General features: G+C 39.3%; 1 protein-coding gene across 1 annotated transcript in view; it reads left to right on the top strand.

The window, feature by feature from the left end:
- Nucleotides 1–6,147: 6,147 nt before the first annotated feature.
- LOC117500571 (raftlin-like) overlaps nt 6,148–13,098 on the top strand; it is a 90,459-nt gene continuing 83,508 nt past the window's right edge. The window contains exon 1 of the mRNA XM_034153471.1: nt 6,148–6,689. The gene's annotated coding sequence lies outside the window, so the exon portion shown is untranslated. The remainder of the gene's footprint in view (nt 6,690–13,098) is intronic.

Raw genomic sequence — 13,098 nt, 5'->3', positions numbered from 1 at the left:
CTCTCTCTAGTTTAGCATATTCAGCCCGGTTGTTGGCCCGGAAAGAACCTGGATTTTGCAGAGCCAGAAAAACTGTGAAACAGTACCCGTTAGCCGGTACTACCCCTAGTGGAAACGCAACCAAAATGGGCCGGGTTTGGCACGGCACGCTTAAACCGCGCTGTAGTGGAAATGCGCCATAACAGGGCTGCAAAAGAGGGGTATGAGCAGTATGAGGCATGGCTACAATGGGTGATCTGTTTGGTATTTTAAGCAAAAAACTTCACAGACATGTTTTGTATAGGTATGGCCCTACAATATATTTGTCCAATATAGCATAATAGGTCCACTTTAAATAACATCCAAAGAAATAAAGACTTAACTGCAGGCCACACAATATCATTAACACTAGGAGAGCAAAGAGCACTGATTATATTACCAATAATATCTCACAGATGATCTGTTCTGAATTAAGCGGATAATACTGCACTGAAAGAATACAATAAAGAGATTGTGTATCATGTGCATTTCAATTACAGTCATCTAAAAACACAAGTGATTCTACAATTTAGGGTACATTCCATGTCCATTGATGATAATTATAATTATTCTAACTATTTTCTTCAAAAATATCATATTTTGCCTATTATTGGAAAGCATGTTATAATATCACACAAACATTATGTGTATCCTATGCTTTATTTACCTTGAAATGTGTCATGATGTTCTTAAATTGTCAGTTTTTGCTATGTCCGTTTTTCAGTTGAGGGTGTCTTGGTTTCAAAATAATGAATAAAAACCATTAAAGTAAATAAAAAAAAGTATTCATTTATTTCAAAAGTCTAAATACTAAAGAATAATAACATCTTTTTAATTGATTTCCTCCTTTAAATAATTTAAATATCTTAATATATGAATGTCCGCAAAAGTTCTGTCAACTATGTTACTAACAGAACTCCCCCCTTTAACTCAAAAATGGTTTGTCCCAATACCATGTCACCAGCATCACATGATGCCATGTTCCTCTTTGGCAGACATTTTGAACACACTGTGGTGATTGTCCTCTAATTTTTTACAATATTTTATGTATAATAGCACATTGTCAATGAGTATATTAATTGACCATCAACAATGTTACGTACATTGTTATGGTTTACAATTGTTTAATGATTTTAATTCAATTATATGTTCAAATGTGATGTTAACCTGTTCAAGAAAATGACATGTGGTCATCCAAGCAAGGCCTACCATTGAAATGATGGGTCAAAATAGGGAAATTGTCAACTAGGTTACCTGTCAACTAAGTTACCCAGTACTGTAATAACTGTAGTAACTTAGTTGACAGGTAACCTAGTTGACAATTTGTAGGACATGTAGACGTCATTACACATCATTATCAATGGAATTTTGCACTTCTGCCTTGAAATGAACATAGTGCTGATGGATAATAATGTGTCCAGTCAACTATGTTATTTGCGTCAAATGTTTGACTTTCATTGTCAACTATGTTGCACCTCATTTTTTCAAATTTAAAATATCTAAAATAGTGCTTCTGATATCCTTTATAGTATAATGTATATCTACACAGGTTGGAGTTTTACATGACATCTCTTAAAACTATCAAAATGACCTGTATGGTAGTTTTATAATACAAAATATCCCTAAACTTAATGACAGTGCTGAACATATCACATGAAAAAACAAAACTTTAATACAATTATTTTTTAAACTTTAAAAAATCTTTGGATATATGGTAGAATAGACTCAAGAGCCTTTCAAATTTGATTTTACTTGAAGTGCAGGACTTAATCAAATGATTGTAATGACATCAAGTTTGTCCGTAACATAGTTGACAAACTGAGTAGTGAAAACATCCTTTCCCTTAAAATAAAATAAAATAAAAAAATGTTTAAGCTTTGCAACTAGTGGATATGTTACACTGAAGAATATACTAACTTGAACCACTGATTGTTCTATTGAGAAAGAACACTTTCTTTGTACTGTTTTGTTGATGTGAAATGCACCCTAAATTATAGAATCACTAATGTAATACCCATTTGCCAGTGTTTGATTTGGGAATTCAAAAGTCAGTACAGTTCATGCAGAACTATTTAATTATTTCCAGGAAGCATAAGGAATGATGTGTAGTTTGTCTGTAGAATGACTTGGAATGTTCACATTGTTAGAAACTGTGTGAACAAAGCCATTTTGTTATCTTTGGCGAAACCTTGCACATTCATCTCTGTTGACTCTTCATTATGTGTCTTAATACACAATTACCATTATAATGCTATCAGCTCTTGTGTCATTAAACAGTACAATGGGTAGCTGGAGTCAAACAGAACAAGCTCTACTTGGACTATGCTCTCTTCTGAAGTGTGTTAAGTTTAATACAGAGATTCCTTTGAAACACATTTGTTTACATTTCTCTCACTAACAATAGCATGCTAGCCCTTCAGGTAGATGTTTAGTTATGTTTATGGATCACTAAAACACTGACTCAGTGGTGGAGATGGAGAACATGAATAACTGTACATAACTGCATGGCAACAGGCAGAAAGATAGACACTGCCAATTATCGAGACAAATTGCAAACATGGCTTAAAATGAAGATTTTTGATAAAGCTACAGCGTTTGAGAAGTGAGCTCCACATAAGCTTTAAACTGACATTACAATAGAAAATGCAAACCACAGTCATTTGTCCTCAAGTGTCAACAGTGTCAAATGTCTGCAGTGATCAATCTCATGGGTGTAGTGCTTCATGTACCACTGGCGCTGTATACATTTGGATATATTTTTCCTTGAACTATAACTCTTCCCATAGGGTCAGAATAAAGGCAGACCATTTGAAGTAATAGCCGTCATTATAGAGCAGAATGCTAGACAACCCTGAGTGCAGTTACAGGCGGACACCCCGCGCTGAACACTGACAGCCTAATGTACGTGGCTCTGTGGAAATTATGCGAGAAAGGTTGAAGTCTTTTGCTGGAAATATGTTCTTGTTCGCCCCTGTAGCTTTCCTCTGGTATCTAATCAGAGGATAAAAGAAAAAAACTTCTGAATGCATGCCCACTGACAAAAAGTCCATACAGCCGTCTGGTTCTATTGAAAAGCATTTGAATAGTAGAATAAGTACATTGATACATTCCCACTGAAATTATAAAGTAGCTTTATTCTTTCATCATAAGTATGTAAGGGAACCTTTATATTACTAACACACATAAGACGTCGCACTTCAGCACCGAAAGCTTTTGAGCTTTCTTCGATGTTCCATCATTCAGGCATTTTGGGCAATAAGTATAAATACTTGTCATTTTGAATTAATACTGTTAGTGTCACCTAATCACTATCTGATTGTTGGTTTATTCAAAAGGGCCAGACATTACAAAATAATACCATGCAGTAAATGCACTAGAGTTAGCCAAGAGCATATCTATTTTGTCTGTAGTCCCTACACAATTTACAAATTATTAATGTAAACTCAAAAAGTATTGCAATATGATAAACTATATAAGGATGCAAAGCAATTATAAAACAGGGACTTTAAGATAATGTACCGTACAGGACAATATAATCTGGTTCTAACTCCAATAGAATAGGAAGACATATTTGCACCATTTAAAGACTTATTTCCAATCTGAAACACTGGGGGGCACTGTCACATCTCTAGTCACCAAGAAGACATCTGTGATCTTTGTATAACACTTTGAATAAAAAGACGCTGTGATTGAACAATGTAAAAAATGTCTACAGCAGAACCAGGAGCCTCATTTAGGATGTGCTTTGTTCCAATCACACATCCGTCCAATCAGCTGTCTTTCTGCGGCCTCAGACACTCATGAAAGGCTGATGGTTCAACAAACACAGCTTTCACAAACACTATGCATGGTTTACCATCTTTACAATTGTCTCAAATTATTTGTCCCATCTCAATTTCCCACAGTTCTCCATTGGGACATTTAGCAGCGTGCGCTTTGTGGCTCTAGGGTCAAGTGTCCACCAAGTCACAAAACATAAAAAACACCCAATTTGGTCATAAACAAAAAACGTGATGAAGTGTAACATTTGAAGATGACATCACGTCAATGTCATTTCCCAACATTTGCATGTTTTATACAATTTGGCATGTTTTTATAGCTACTGGCATATTGGCAATTACACTGTGGGTGATCATTAGTGTCATTCAGGCCTCAGCTCCAGGACGGCTTCAGCATCTGTTTAATCTCGCTCTGTTTAAAGGGATGGAAAAGCAGTCAAGCAATCCGCCAATGTTAGCAGTTTCTCTTTCTTCTATTCTTTAATACTGACCCTGAGGTCTCTCCACGGGTGTTTAAAACATGCCAGAACGACCCTTTTTCCCTTCCTGCACTGAACCTTTTTCATGTGAAGGTGATCTAATGCTAAAATATGCCCTTCCAAAATCTGATGGACATTTCCCAGATCTAGATACATGTGGGCAGTTTCCACTTATGCTTCCAGGAAGGGTGATTAAAGCTTAATGGGGCTCCTGATGTGACAGCAAACAGAATTAGGAAATCTCCATCTTTAAAGAGACCTATCATTAATTTGGGGCCTGGAGATTCCAAAGCAACATCTGAGCGACACAAAAATCAGCTACAACCCTGGCAAATGAGCAAGTGAATCCCCCATTAGGCGATAAATGACTTTGAGAAGAGCCCAATGTCATGAGCACATTGTGTGAAAGACTAGTAATTCTAATCACAGTATGTGAGGCTCTACATCAGTAATTATGGCAAACTCATCAAAAGGCAAGTCTCCCTTTGTCTCTCTTGTTATTCAGCTGCATTATTCAGATGTATTGTTTCGTAAACAAAACTGTTTCTCAATAGCTACCAGTTACCATTGTAAAAGATGCTCATTCAGCCTTTAACTTTAAATTCTATCAAAAACATCTTTATATTTTTCGTCTTTGTAAAATAATGTCTAAAGAGAAGCTGCACCATGATAAGATTCAAATTGGATGTGATGCATTCAGTACACACGTTAAGGTAGAACTTGAAATTTGTTCAATTAAGTACTGTGAGATAAACCAGCAAATAATCTCCACTATGCTCACTAGCTGGTGTCTAAGTCTAATAGTCATAAACGTGCTGCTTGTCAGGTAGTGTAGGTTGGATTTAACAGGCCTTTTCTGCTGAAAATGGCTGCCTTCATGTGGCTTAAAACCAAACCAAAACAAACTAAACCAATACAATGACCTGAAAGACATTAAAACGCTTTAAATAATGGAATCCAGATGTGGGTTATAATTCTCATTACAAGCCATCCCTTTTCGATTCATGTCGTCTTGTGTTGATTGATTGTAGCTGCAGAAAGGCTGATAAATATTTAACAATCAAAACAGTCATTGAATTCTGTACAACACAGTCAGCACTAAAGGCCAAACCTGGGTCAAACCATACAGTCATTTACTGTGTCCATCAATAGATTTTAAGCATTGCAGAGAGTTAATGACAGTGACGGAAACTTTATCCTGATGTCAGCAGTGAGGCAGATTTGTGTTTGCCTCAAGCGATGATGCTCTGTAAGGACATGGATCAGCTGTTGTTGTCCCTTAAGTAGCAGTAGTTGTTGTTGTATAGGAAATCACAGTTTATGTAACAGAAGTGTGGTGTTTCACCAGAGTGGTCGTCCCTCGTACAAACTGGCTTAAATAATAAATACAGAGCCATAGCGGGTCCTGACCTGGACATTTAAAATATTTATTACCACTACAGAGCAGTGAAGTACTGAGGATTACACACACAAACACACATCTGTAACCCTTTACTCTTTTTTTAGTCAAACTCATCACCAGCTCCGAAAAACACCATTCACAAAGCATGCGTGTGTGTCTGTGTGTGTGTGTGTGTGTGTGTGTGTGTGTGTGTGTGTGTGTATTGACTATATGGCACAGCATTCTTCTGCTTTCCTTCTACTTCTCTCCATCTCTCTTTCTCAAACAAACTATTGATTTGTATTTCTGTCTGCCCCATCTTTCTTTAAGTTCTTCACTCCCTAAACAACACCCGTCACCCTTCCTCCCCCTCCTTCTACCTCCTCTCTCTAACTCTGGTATTTCCCAGCGAAAGCCCCCTCCTCACCTCCCCTCTTTTCTACCCCCTCCTCTCCTCAGATGGATTCTTCAGTCAGCCGAGTGGAACTGGTGCGGCTGCTGGAGAGATAGGCAGAGAGGCAGAGAGGCTGTGCTGAACAGACGCTGGGTCAGAGCGCTCAGTTGCTTCAGACAATCACAGGGGAGCGAGAGAAAGACACAGGAAAAGAGCAAGACCACATAGAAAGATAGATTTAAAAGAGAGAAAAGGGAGGGAGACAGGGGAGGGAGGTAAATATGTGACAGGATGCGGTTTCCCTGAGCTTGCAGAACATCGGTACACAGGCATACTTTGAGCATGACCTAAACACACCAAGCTTACAAGTGTGTTTTAGCTCTGTTTGCTGGCGAGGGGGAAGAAGAAGCAAACCGCTGGAACTGCTGCTGCTGTGCCTGTAGACGCTCTGGTTTGTCTGCTGTGTGCCGGAGGATTGTGTTTCCTTTAAGCCATTCAGCTCCACAGCAGTCAGCTCATCTGACAGGATCTGAACCATTCCTCCCTCCAAGTAGAATGCGTTTCTCTGCTGGAAGCTCTGCTCAAGTTGCTGCCTTCATTTCCAAGCAGTGAACTTTTCAACCAGATTTGTGAAACAGGTAAGTTTGCTTCCTGTTTGTCAGAGCCTACAACATGTGTATGAATTTGAACTTGGGGACAGATGTTTGACTGAACGCTCACCTGATTCTCTGGACAGCAGCCACTGTAAACGTGTGCTGCATGTTGGCAATTGTTTACCACAGAGAGTTGATTCATTAGAAGATGCCGCAAGCCACAAGTTTGGCTTCTGAGCCGTGAGTTAGACTACAAGCCCTTAATCCACTGCTACTTCTCACACACACACACACATACACACACACACACACGTACACACACATTCACGTGCTCCCAAGCAAACTCTGGCTATTCATCATGCACATCAATAGGTCTGCTTGTTTTGAAGTCACATGCATGATGGATGGTACAGAGTGGGGCAGAGAATGCCAAAAATGTCTACCTGGATCCAATCATAGACCCTGACAGTGTTTCAAGATGTGTCCGGCTTACAGTATCACACCACTCCCACTGGTGAGGAGAGAGCAAGGGGAGTGTGTGTTTTGTGAGCTACTGTATTGTACTGTACAGTAATGAAGGGTGAACGTATGGGTTTTTCTGTCTGTGTTTTCTTGTGTACAGCATGTGTGCTATATCCTTGTCTGTCTGTAGTGGATGTTTACATGCTGAGAGGAATTGCTCCGGTCCATGAGTTCACCAAAGCATGCGTGCATTAACGAGAGAAGGAGGTTTAAAGGGAAAAACAAGTTGAGCGATGGCAGGAGGTGAAGGAAGGGCGGGGGAATGTCAGGGAGGAGGAAGACGAGGGCATGAGAGAGAGGAAAAGCCGGGGGAAGAGGGTAGAAAAACGTGTGTGTGTGTGTGTGAGAGAGAGAGAAAGTGAGTGAGTGAGCTCAGTCTGACTGAACTGCTGTTAATTAGTTCCAGCTGGTGAGCTGTGGAGCGTCGGGCTGCGATAACTCTGCTGTGTTGTTGGGTCAGGAGTTGCCTCTGTTTCAGTTTGTCTGCTGTCTAACACACATACAAACACACATACATACATACAGGAACATACACAGATAAACACACATCCAGAAACATTACAAAAGGTTACCTAAAGGGCAAACAGCATATGGGCAGCAACACAAACACTGATACATGATTTGCACAAACTCCCGCACACACAAAGAAAAGCATAACATTTACAAAAAAAGAAACACAACACATGTTTTTGGCTCTCAAACATGTAAGACAAAAAGGCACCAACAGATGTAAAACCCACCTACAAAACATGCATTACATTTCATATACAAAATGCAAATAAAAACACAACCACACAGTTAAAGTGTATAAGTCACTGGCAAAAGCCCACTGTTAACAAATTGCTAAGGGGAAACGAGCCTTGTGCTGTATGTCAAGTATGCATATCAAAGGGTAAATGTGTGAATATGTGTAACATGGAATTAACACATGCATAACCACACGTGAGCATGCATACATGCTGCATTTTTGCATGACATGAGCGCGCGCACACACACACACACACACACACACACACACACACACACACACACACACACACACACACACACACACACACACACACACACACACACACCACACACACACACACACACACACACACACACACACACACACACACCACCACACACACACACCACACACACCACACACACACACACACACCACACACACACACACACACACACACCACACACACCACACCACACACACGAAAACCCTTAACCCCAAATGGCTGTATCCTACACTGGCTGCTGGAAATGTGGAAGCGATTGTGGTTTGGCCTCGCTACGCTCCAAAGTCACGTCGAAAAGGGAATCATAACACAGGGCAAAGGGTGAAGAAACCTTAAAGGGCAAATTCACCCAGATTACACAAAAAGCCATTTTCTCAATTACCTCAAGTCCTATGTTGCCATTGAGATCATTTGGGTTTTATTTGCTCTGGTTTGAGATATTGTTATTGGATATACTGGCAACCAAATTCAAACGGGGTTAATGGAATGTTACTTCCATCAGTCACCCTCAGAAAAGGCCTGCTAGGCATAGTGACCAACATCCATTTATAATAAGTTATTAACCTTTACAACAGTAGTCCTAGTGTGCTAAAAGCTTTTACGTTATGGTTTATTAACAATGAGAAGGGAAAATTACTTGATAATGTTTGGTGGGAAGCTCATGTCCCTCTATTTAGGATGTACTAGCATTTACAGAGATATTACAGTGATTTACTAGGCTTGTAATACAGTAGGTTGGGGGGGTCTACAACAGACCTGAAGCAACGGAGGGAAAACTATCTTCTCTAGGATGGTTTGAGCTCTAAAATCACTGCTACCTTCTTTCCCCATAATGCAACTCAATGGCACTTGGGTCTTTCTGACTCATGAACACCCATTCATTCAAGCCACAGACATCCGGTTTCTTAACAATTGTTTTTTCAGGCTGAGTGATCTCTATGACGATTAAACTAAACGTTATTTCTACTCCTTTACTGGAGATTCTTAATAATAATAAAACACATGACCCCAAAACGTACAGCTAATTGTGAATACAGTAAGCAGTGCTTTATTTTTTTCAGAATGATATCTCCAAAAATGTATGTGAACAGCCTGACTCATTTTCTATCCGATTTCCTTTTTTTTCAGTTTATCGTTTTTCCGAGCCTGTGTTGATTTTCCTTCGCTCCAGTCTTTTAGCAAACATGTATTTTAATCAACTTATGTTTGCTATCTGATCTGGGCCCAGAGAATCCCCCTGTGAGGTGTGAAATTTGATTAAGGTAATTGGCAAGAGTCGGATGGTGTAAACTATAATGTGTACTCTTCACTGAGTATGTATGTGCCCAAAGACAGACACACAAAATACCAAAACATTTTAGGGTGCATCTAATTGAAAGGTAGTTATTTTTAAACCATCTTAATCTCATTCTACTCTCATTTGGTTCAGCGCCTGTTGGATGCCGGAAAAACATTTCCATATGCTTCACATTTGGAACATGATGAAATATAAACAAATGGAGGATTTGATTCTAAAATAACTTGCCTTAAGGGGACTTAAGTTAAGGAGACTTTTCCTGTGTACACAAAGTACAAACATTAGGTTATGACAATATATATTTATTACGTTGAAAGGGATATCTGTATTTAAAAGATGTACAGGGCTTAACTCCAAGTTCTTTATATTGTTGGATGCATTTTAAATAAAACTCTGGCATAATTTCATTTGGATTCGGCTTCATTATTGGCAGTAATCAACTGTGGGCAGTAAATATGGCTGAATGAGACACTGTAGATAATGGTGTGAGTTTTGCAGTTCTCACGACAGGATGTCACCATTGAGTCCAGCCTCCGCTGAAAGTCTCACATCTTTTCCCTATATAATTCTCAGTTACAGGCGCAACGTTTATTTCCCCTCACTCCCGTGCTAGGTGACAGTGATCATGCTTTCAAAAATACTTACTAATTCAATCCTCTTGCAATGCCCTACAACTGAGACGGATACTAGGATAATTCTTCCTGGCAAGACAGAAAACAAAAGGGCCAATATTCAGCCGGTTGTGTAGTAGCTTAGCAAAGAAAAGAAAAAAAACATCCCCCTTGATATTTCTACAAGGCAAATAGACTCCTGTTGTAATGGGTGGTCAAGAAAATTGCAGCAGTATTGATTTGGTAATGTTCAACACGGACATATCGATAGGGTGTCTGAAAACCTAAGAACTTGGCTTTGGCTGGCTTTAATAAAAAATGACCTGCCTGGAGCAAGTTCACAGAAAGCAATGAGTCACTCTCAGAAACTCTCTTGATAACCCTCAGTGTTTTAAAGAAAAATTACAAAAAGAGCAATCAAAGGATTTCCTTTTTTCAACCAAGTATTTATTTCTTGCTTTCCTACAATGTTTTTCTTTGTGTTTCTTTGGCTGCAGCTTGAAAACATCCAACACCATCTTTGTGAAGGTCGGGGTTGAGATCATGTTTTGCTTCTCACTTGTGAGAACTGTACAAATAGATTTTGCATAACAAATCAGACTGTTGACAGTCAAAGACATGCAGAGAGGAGAGGAGGTAAACAGGATGACACGAATGTTTGCTCCTGCACACGAAGGAGGAGAAAAGGGAAGCAAGTCCTGGGGTGTGAGCTTATAGTGACCAGAAAGGAGGAAACTGACAATGAAAGAGGGAGACGTCGAGAAAGATTGGTGCCTATTATTCTCCCCAGAAAGGAATAGTCATAGAGGGGTTGGTTCCCATGGCAATAGCTCTTTCGATGTGTGTATGTGTGTGTAGGGACTGTACCCGGGCCTTGAGATTACATGGAGAGGAGGTTGGCCGAGGCCATAGCGAACCGGAGCCACCCGGAGCCTTGAAACGGCAGAGAATCTCAGACAGACATTATTGTTTACTCGCCTGTTCTCTCTGCCTCACACATCACAACCTCATCTTCAATTTTTTTCCGCCTGCATGCTTTGCACCTATGTATCGTCCTTGGGCATTCAAAGCAACGACAAAAAAATTCAGTGAGTTGAAAAAGCAATTCCAACTTTGGCTCCCATGACCTCCTTGTTGGCAGCATGCATGATGGTTTACATGTGCGGATGTCTCCCAAAACAAATGTTAAGCTTTTCTGTGGCATCTTCAATGTTTCAGGGCCTCTCACATAATCATGTATTCACTCATATTAATTAAAGCTTTGTGTCATAAATGTTTCTCCAGAAAATTATTAATTGAAAATATTTATCAGTGTGCAATGATGTAAAAACGTAATTTAAGAACTTTAAAAAATACTTGCTTAGTGCATAGTATTATAGTGGCGCACTTACTATTTATAAGTTACAGAAATCATTAAAACAATGATGCTACAGTTTCCCATGCTTGTTTATTACCTGACCTTCTATTGGGGGTGTATTGTTCTCAAATGGAGACTTAAAGGTGGGGTAGGTAATTTTGGAGAAACCAGCTCGAGTGCGCTAGAATTTGAAAATACACAGCCGGAAAAAAATCTGCCACTTCCTTACAGAGCCCCTCCTCCAACACACACGAACGCGCACATGACCAATGAGGGCACGAGATTAGTTTGTGCACAGATGGAAGGCTGACAGGCAGGTAGGCCATCCAGTTATCTTAGCCGGGCCGGCTCAGATGATTGGTCGTGCTTTTTACAGTACTACGGCTTCCACAGATGAATTTTTTTATGGAATTTTTGTCAAAGCACTTAAGATATTCATTGCTATCGGGATGTTAAGAGCATTCCATGGAATATAACAAAAAGTGTATCTCGAGCCGGTTTCTCAAACTTACCTACCCCACCTTTAAAGGAATACTCATCTAAGATTAGATATACTTTATTGATCCCAAAAGGGGAAATGTTTTCACCACTGCAGCACGTTAAAACAAGGCATTGCACATAATGTAAATAAAAAAAGTAGAAATAAAAATAATTCATTCATTCTCTGCATATTATAAGGAAAAAGTTTGTAGTTTTCCCCGTAGTGGAAGACTGATAGACATAGTCAGCACTCATTCATACATGCTGAAGATTTCAACAGTGACCCAGTTTCATTGGGAAAATCTGCCTAAAACTCATTGTCATTATGTTTTTGAGGGGGAACACATTTTCTCCTGAATTATATAACTATATTACATAGGCTTTTTAGGGCATTGTATCTTAACAACAGTTTGAATAAAAAGCAATTGTAAAGGACACACAGAATACAATTTATATACCTACACCCTGTAGGTCCCTCTCTTTAAACGACTGGGTTATCACTAAAGGTTACAGCATTAACATCCTGCCTAAGTGTCCATTGTTTCTCGCTCTCTCTTGGGTCCCTCTTTTTTCCATCCTCTCTGTCCTGTTAGACAAGGATTCAAGTTGGTAAGGACTGAGGGGAGGACAAAGGGAACAGTGGGGGATTTCCAATATTTCAGAGTGTTAGCAACGGATATTTGGAACAGTCATCACGCTACTGTATATATCGGCTGTGTCTCCAGTGACCTTTCCTCAAAATAGATTGTTTTTGCTTATTACAGGAAACAACTCATGTGAGCATTTGTTGATCTGTAAGCTACACTTGATGAGGTTGATAAGCATGTTGATGGCTATATGTATCACCAGTGCAGATATTGCCCCCAATAGACAATAAAGTAAAAATACTTGTCTGTGTGTTTTGCGTGTATCCTTGTCATACTTAGTAGCTATCAAATGAAAAGTTAGTGAAACGTAGCATCCATATATCTGTACTTTTTATACATAATATAATATATGACATACTGTACATGATCAATTATTTTTGGGTGAGCTGGCTGAAGAATAAAAGGTTCAGTGAAGTGAAAGGTCCATATAGTATAGTGATAGCTGATGAATCACTTTGGAAGTAACTCAAAGTCCATTTGACGTTTTTAAACAGTTCTCACTTGGTTTATAAAAAAGCCTGACG

Source organism: Trematomus bernacchii, unplaced genomic scaffold (assembly GCF_902827165.1).
Source record: "Trematomus bernacchii unplaced genomic scaffold, fTreBer1.1, whole genome shotgun sequence".
Taxonomy (NCBI): Eukaryota; Metazoa; Chordata; class Actinopteri; order Perciformes; family Nototheniidae; genus Trematomus; species Trematomus bernacchii.
This window is presented reverse-complemented; position numbering and strand designations above follow the sequence as displayed.